At 41.5% G+C, this 7,515-nt stretch overlaps 1 non-coding gene across 1 annotated transcript; it reads right to left on the bottom strand.

The window, feature by feature from the left end:
- Positions 1-248: 248 nt before the first annotated feature.
- On the bottom strand, positions 249-355 carry LOC142173154 (small nucleolar RNA R71). Its single transcript, XR_012702587.1, has one exon. It is a non-coding gene; the product is annotated as a small nucleolar RNA R71 (small nucleolar RNA).
- Between the last annotated feature and the right edge of the window lie 7,160 nt (positions 356-7,515).

Below are 7,515 nucleotides of genomic sequence, written 5' to 3' on the forward strand. Positions count from 1 at the left end.
TAGAGGGGTTTTTTCGAAATTCCACAGATGATGATCTGACACAACATCTCAGAAATTTCTTGGGTGTGTGTGTGATGCACAAGCAGAATCACATTTCAGATAATGCCCTAAGGTTGAGGGTGTTCAAGTACTCTCTAACTGGAGAGGCAAGACAATGGATCAAAAATCTACCACCTAATTCCATTCATACTTGGCCCGAGCTTGTCCGAGCTTTCCTATCAAAATGGTTTCCACAGAACAAGAGGTCTAAGCTCTGGAATAAAATTTTCATTTTCAAGAAATTACCGGGAGAACATCTACATGAGGCATGGGATCGGTTCAAGCTATATTTAGTGAGGTTTCCGAATCATGGTTTTCCGGATACTATCTTGTTGGAGAAATTGTACATGGGCTTGGATCCTATGAATCAATCCATACCCAGAAATGCAGCTGATGGATCTTTTATGGATAAAACATTTGCAAGGATCACACAAATCCTTGACAAAATGCCAAAACATAACCAAGTTTGGCACTCAGAGGACTCCACGAGTGGAATTGCATATGGTACTCCATCTTTGACCAACATGATTAAGGAGAACCAAGAAAGAGATCAAGTAATTATTGAGCTTGCCACCAACGTCAATGTGTTGACGAATATGTTCACTGAAAGCCAAACAAAAAGGACGAACGTGGTGGAAGATGTTCAACCCATGTCAAATGAGGATTACGAGGAAGCAAATTATGCCAACAACTCTGAATGAGGTTATCAAAGGCACCCTGCCAAGGTTCAGGACAACAAAACCAATTGAGGCCTAACCCGCAAGGGCAAGGCAACTAATAGTGGCAAAATGACCAAGGTAGTTCAAATCAAGGAAATTGGAGTAACAACAATAATAATTTTTCAAATCGGAGTTCCAACCCCTGTGTTCCTCCAAAGGGGCAATATTCAAACTCTCCACATTGGAAAGAAAGTTCTTCGAGTGAGTCCAAGTTGGAAAACATGCTTGAACGAGTATTGTAAAATCAATATAGATCTGACACTTCAATGAAGAACATGACTGGGTTTGTGGGATCTCATACCACATCTATTCAAAAGTTGGAGATGTAAATGAGAGAGCTCTCAAGAGATCAAAATCTGAAGCAAAAGGGCACACTCCCAAGTGACACAATTGCAAACCCAAAAGGTAATGAGAGTTGCCCAACCTCACATTGTATGGCAATCACAATTCGAAGTGGGAAACTACTTAAAGGAGAGAATAAACAAGTGGTTAAAGTGGAAGATTCCGAACAAGAAGTCGAGGCACAAGTTGAGGTGCCAATTTCTGTTGAAGTTGAAAGGCTCCTGAAGAAGGTGAGAACTCAAGAAGTGAACTATGAGGAGGTTAAGAAAAAGGTAATAGAGGCACCAAAAGCTCTAGCACCAATTCCTAGGCTTCCACCTCATTTCCCTTAAAGACTTGCTAGGGGGTTGATGATAGAAAACTTGAAAAGTTCTATGACATTCTCAAGCAATTATCGGTAAACATTCCATTTGTGGAAGCATTTCAAGAGATGTCGGGTTTTGCTAAGTACTTGAAGGACTTAATCACTAAAAGAGAACCACAAGAATGAGTTAGTTCAATCATTGTAATAACCACGGTCCAAAAGAAAGAGGACCCGAAGCTTTCACCATCCCATGCACTATTGGGTTGCGCGATTTTGCACGACCCTTTATGATAATAGGGCTAGCATCAACTTAATGCCTCTTTCTATTTACAAACAAGCGAGGTTAGGTATGCCAAGGCCAACAAGTATGAGGTTACAAATGGCCGACCGTTCAATAAAGAGACAGGTAGGAATTGTAGATGATGTCCTTGTCAAAGTGGGAAAGTTCCTCATCCCTGTCGACTTTGTTATCCTCGATTGTTCTGTTGATAAAGAAATCTCTATCATCTTTGGGAGACCATTCCTTGCTACCGGAAGATCACTCATGGATTTGGAATGAAATGAGATCAAGTTCCGAGTTAATGACGAAGAGGTTACCTTTCAAGCAAGTAAGGGTATAAAATTGCCGCATACATACTAGAGTATCTCAAATATTGATGTTGTTGATGAGGTAGAGCATGGAGTCGAGGTGAAGACGGAAGAGGAATGCCTTGGTAAGGCATTGGCGACTATTTTGGTAAACTTTGATGGTGAAGATATGGAAGGATACATGGAATCAGTGAATGCATTGGAATGTCTTGGGTCTTACACTTATGCACCAAAGAAACTTTCACTTGACTTAGAGAATAGAGTCACTCCTCCTACTAGCCTTCAATTATCAAGCTTCCACAACTTGAGCTCAAGCCACTTCCATCGCACTTAAGGTATAAATTTTTTGGCTCTAATGATGCTCTACCTGTAATTGTTTCTTCTTTGTTAAATGATGTGCAGGTTGAACAACTGTTGAATATCTTGAGGGAATACAGACAGGCCATTGGGTGGACAATAGTGGACATCCGAGGGATTCCTGCTGGAATTTGTGAGCACAAGATACAATTGGAGCAAGAAAGCAAACCTAGCGGGGAGCGTCAAAGAAGGTTAAACCCTTCCATAAAAGAGGTGGTGAAGAAAGAATATCATTAAATGGTTGGATGTCGGGGTTGTTTACCCCATTGCTGATAGTCCATGGGTGAGCCCGGTGCAATGTGTGCCAAATAAATGAGGCATGACCGTCATTCAAAATGACATAAATGAGCTCATCCTAACAAGGACAGTGACCAGGTGGAGAGTTTGCATGGACTACCGGAAGCTCAATAGTGATACTTGCAAGGACCATTTCCCTATGCCTTTTATTGATAAAATTCTTGATCGGCTAGAGGGAAGGTCAATTTATTGCTTCTTGGATGGTTATTCTGGCTATAACAAAATCAACATCGCCTTACAAGATCAAGAGAAGACAACATCACATGCCCATATGGAACTTTTGCTTTTAGCCGGATGCCATTTGGGCTATGCAATGCTCCGACTACTTTTCAACGATGCATGATGTCAATCTTCTCTGACATGGTGGAAGATTTCTTAGAGGTGTTCATGGATAACTTTACTGTGGTTGGTGATTCCTTTGAGCATTGATTTGACAACCTTAGGCAGGTTCTCAAAAGATATAAGGAAACAAACCTTATGCTAAATTGGGAAAATTGCCACTTCATGGTAGACATGGGTATTGTTCTGGGCCACAAGATATCCAAGCAAGATATAGAGGTTGATCGGGCAAAGATCGAGATCATTTCCAAACTTCCTCCTCCCATTTCGATAAAAGGTGTTCGGAGCTTTTTGGGGCATGCCGGTTTTTATAGGCGATTCATCAAAGGCTTCTCAAATATTGCAAATCCCATTTGAAAGATCCTTGAAAAAGATGCAAAGTTTTATTTCAATGAGAAGTGTCTCAAAGCTTTTGAGGAATTGAAAGCGAGGCTCACCGCGGAATCTATTATTGTCACACCCAATTGGTCTCTTCCATATGAACTCATGTGTGATGCTAGTGGTGTAGCTATTAGGGCAATACTTGGTCAAAGACATAATAAGATTCTTCATCCTGTCTACTGTGCAAGCAAGATACTCAATGGTACATGAATGAATTACACTATGACGGAGCAAGAACTGCTTGCTATTGTCTATGCTTTTGAAAAATTTGGCCTATTTGTTGGGTTCCAAAGTGATTGTCTACACTGATCATGTTGCTCTCTACTACCTTATGGCGAAGAAGGATGCTAAACCAAGATTGATTAGGTGGGTTCTTTTATTACAAGAGTTTGACTTTGAAGTCAAAGATCGGAAAGGAACAGAGAATCAAGTTGCGGATCACTTATCTAGGCTTGAAGAGACAGGGAGACCAAAAGAAGATCTTGAAATTAATGATGCCTTCCCAAATGAGCACATATTGGAATTTTCTAGCACTTTCACTCCTTGGTATACCGGCATTGCTAACTTCTTGGTTAATGACCTTATCCCCAACGAATTGGAAGCTTATCAGAAGAAGAAGTTCCTGCGAGAGTGTAGGCAATATTATTAGGAGGAACCTTTTCTGTTCTAGATTTGCGCTGACAACATCATTCGGCGTTGTGTTCCAGAAGATGAGGTAATTCAAATTCTCAAAGCATGTCATGACTCCCCAGTTGGGGAACATCATGGTGGAAATCGTACTGCGGCAAAAGTGCTTGAATGTGGCTATTAGTGGTCATCGATCTACCAAGATGCAAACCAAATGGTTAAGGCATGTGATCAATGTCAAAGACAAGGGTTAATTTCTAGAAGACATGAGATGCATATGATATTTGTGATGGAGGTCCAGATCTTTGATGTGTGGGGGATAGATTTTATGGGTCCCTTCGTAAGCTCTTATGGCATGACATATATCCTGGTGGCAGTAGATTATGTCTCCATATGGGTCGAGGCAATTGCCTTGCCTAACAATGAGGCAAGGAGTGTAACCACCTTCTTTAAGAAGAACATATTTACGTGGTTTGGAACCCCAAGATCAATCCTTAGTGATGGTGGTTCTCATTTTTGCAACAAAGCTTTTGTCGGGCTGCTCGAGAAATATGGAGTTAAGCACAAGGTGGCCACCCTTATCATCCTCAATCAAGCGGTCAAGTTGAAGTTTCCAACAGGGAGATCAAGAGCATCCTAGTAAAAACTGTCAATGCAAACAGGACCAACTGGTCAAGGAAGCTAGATGATGCATTATGGGCATATCGAACAGCATTCAAGACTCCCATTGGCACCTCACCGTACCAGTTGGTTTTGGGTAAGGCATGTCACTTGCTAGTAGAGCTTGAACACAAAGCTTTGTGGGCATTGAAAAAGTTAAATCTTGAATGGGCTGAAGCTTCTAATCTAAGGTTGACACAACTCAACGAGATGGAAGAATTTCGTTTGCATGCCTATGAGAATGTAGCCATGTACAAGGAAAGAATGAAGTTTGTCATGATACGAAGATTATGAAACGGGAATTTAAATCAGGTGACTTAGTCTTGCACTTCAACTCAAGACTAAAACTCTTTCCGGGCAAACTCAAAAAAATGGTCTGGCCCATTCAAAGTTGTGAATGTGTCGTCCTATGGTGCCATTGAATTGGAATCCGAGGACAGGACTCGAACCTTCAAAGTAAATGGCCAAAGGGTCAAGCATTTTCTCGGAACCAGTGGAGAAAGGCATTTGATAGAACAATTCACACTCAAATATGGTCCTACACCAACCACCACCAATGCTTAACAAAAAGAGGGGTCACATCATCTTGGCGCGACGTTAAATCAAGCACTTCTTGGGAGGCAACCCATGTGTGGTAACACATTTTGGCTAGATTTTAATTTCAACAAGTTTAATTCTAGGTGTTGAGCAGTTTGTCATGTGTGTTAGAATGCAGGTGACCCAAAATACAATAAAACAGGATGCAAGGGCAGAGGAAAGTGAAGGAAAGAAAAACCTCTGATTCCGCAACAACATATGCGACTGCATAGTGGATTTGCGGACCGCATAATGGTCGCAGACATAGGCAGAAAAATATGCTATCTGAGCCTTCAAAAATGTAGTGAAAATGTAATTTCTGCGGCCCGCATAAAAATTATGTGACTGCAGAACCTATCGCATAATTGGTTTACCAAACTCAGTCACTAACCCATCGTATAACACATATGCAATCGCATAATGTGATATGTGATGGGTTGCCTAACCACAAACCTCTCAGGTATTTAACCCTAACTCCCTAAATCATTTTCATCACTCTCTCGTCAACCGCTCAACACATAAGAAAAGATAAAACGATCAAAAATATTGAAACAACAAAACAAGAAGATTCAATAAGGAATTGAAAAGGAAGGGGTTGACCTTACTCGTGTTTCAAACCAACATTGTCCCTCTTGATTTTGGTATGCTCGCTTTTCCCCTTTGTTTTCCTGCTTCATCAATTGAAAATTGCCATGTGAAAATTTCTGTGTGCTCTCATTGTTGTCTCCCCCAACTCTGTACTGTGGGTAATTCATCTAAAGTGATTCCACTAAAAACCTAGGTTAGAGGAATTCTACTGAAAACCTAGGTTAGGGGCTCTCTACCGATAACCTAGGTTAGGGGCTCTCTACCGATAACCTAGGTTAAGGGCTATTGTGGGTAAATTGCTATATGGGGGTTTGAATTAGAGAATAGGAGAAATAAAAAGGGGTGGGAAAGTTGTAGCATTTGGCTTAAATTTCATCCTGCTGGGTGTACACTAACTGAGGGCGAAAACTTTATTTTTAGCTGTTGACTAAGAACGATAATCTTTGCGGTCCGCATAACTGTTTCGCGGACCGTAGAGTCATCGCATTTTATACCATATGTAGTTGTCTCAAAACCCTTGTGCGATTGGATTTGCGACCACAAAAACATTATGTGGGCTGCATAATGGTCACAGACAGCGGCAGATAAACTGCTCTATTTGAGGAGCAAAATGCTACCAATCTGCGGTCGCATAAGTTAGTCTGCGACCACTTCTGTTGACCGCAGAATTTGTTTGGCTTTTGAGTGTTGAATTACGCGATGGGTTCTGCAGCTCGCAGAAGTGTTATGCGATTGTATAACTGATTAAAAAACCAACTTCTTTCTTCAGTGTTCTTTCCTTCTTAACATGTTGTCCATGCCATATCACATACTCACTCGTTGATTAATTTAAAAGAATGGAACCAAAGAAATCTTTGTCATCGTGACAACCTCCCCCTCGAGGAAAGAAACAGGTTGCTGCTCTGAGCTAACAAGCACAACAATCCAAACGCACCAGGCCTGCCACAGCCAGAAGTATAACTGAGCATTCCTCCCAGTCTAAAGAGGAGGAGGCATAAACTGATCTTGTGCCACCTATTGACCTCCATGCTAAAGCACGCCGAAAAATGGTGAAGATCTCAGGTTTGGGGTTTCTGGCTCTCGGACCCTGTATAGGGAAGGCTTAGGAAAGAGAAATATCCTCGAAGAGAAACATCTAAGCTTGAACGATTTAAAAGAACACTATCCCCATGTACTAGAAAACATCAAAAGGAGGGAGTGAGAGTCCTTAAGTCAGGTCCTAGGAGAGTACAAGGAGACACTCACAAGGGAATTCTATATTGCCTATGCTGCATCCAGCAATGTAGTACAAAAGAGAAACCATAGGTTCTTCGACTCTATTTTAGTCTGCGGAGTTGAAGTCCTCTGTGATGCAGGATCAATCAATGATGTATATTTTGAGGATTGGGAGCCAGGCACCACAAAATATGATGAAAATCTTAAAAATAAGGAATCCGAGCGTGCTTGGGTAGCCTCTGTCATAGACAAGGGAACTCCACCTTGGATTGCACCGTGCCAAATGATCTACAACAGGGATCTTACTCAAGAAGGTCAGTACTGGCTAAGTTTTGTCTGCTCCCGTCTAACGCCCTCAAGGAATGAAACATATATAAGCATCGAGAAGGCAATCCTCATTGCTTGCATCATGATGGTCATCAAGGTTGATGTGGGAGAGATTATATACTGTGAGATTGGGATCCGGGCGAACCAGACAACAAC

This window comes from Nicotiana tabacum, chromosome 18, assembly GCF_000715075.1.
Source record: "Nicotiana tabacum cultivar K326 chromosome 18, ASM71507v2, whole genome shotgun sequence".
Lineage (NCBI taxonomy): Eukaryota > Viridiplantae > Streptophyta > Magnoliopsida > Solanales > Solanaceae > Nicotiana > Nicotiana tabacum.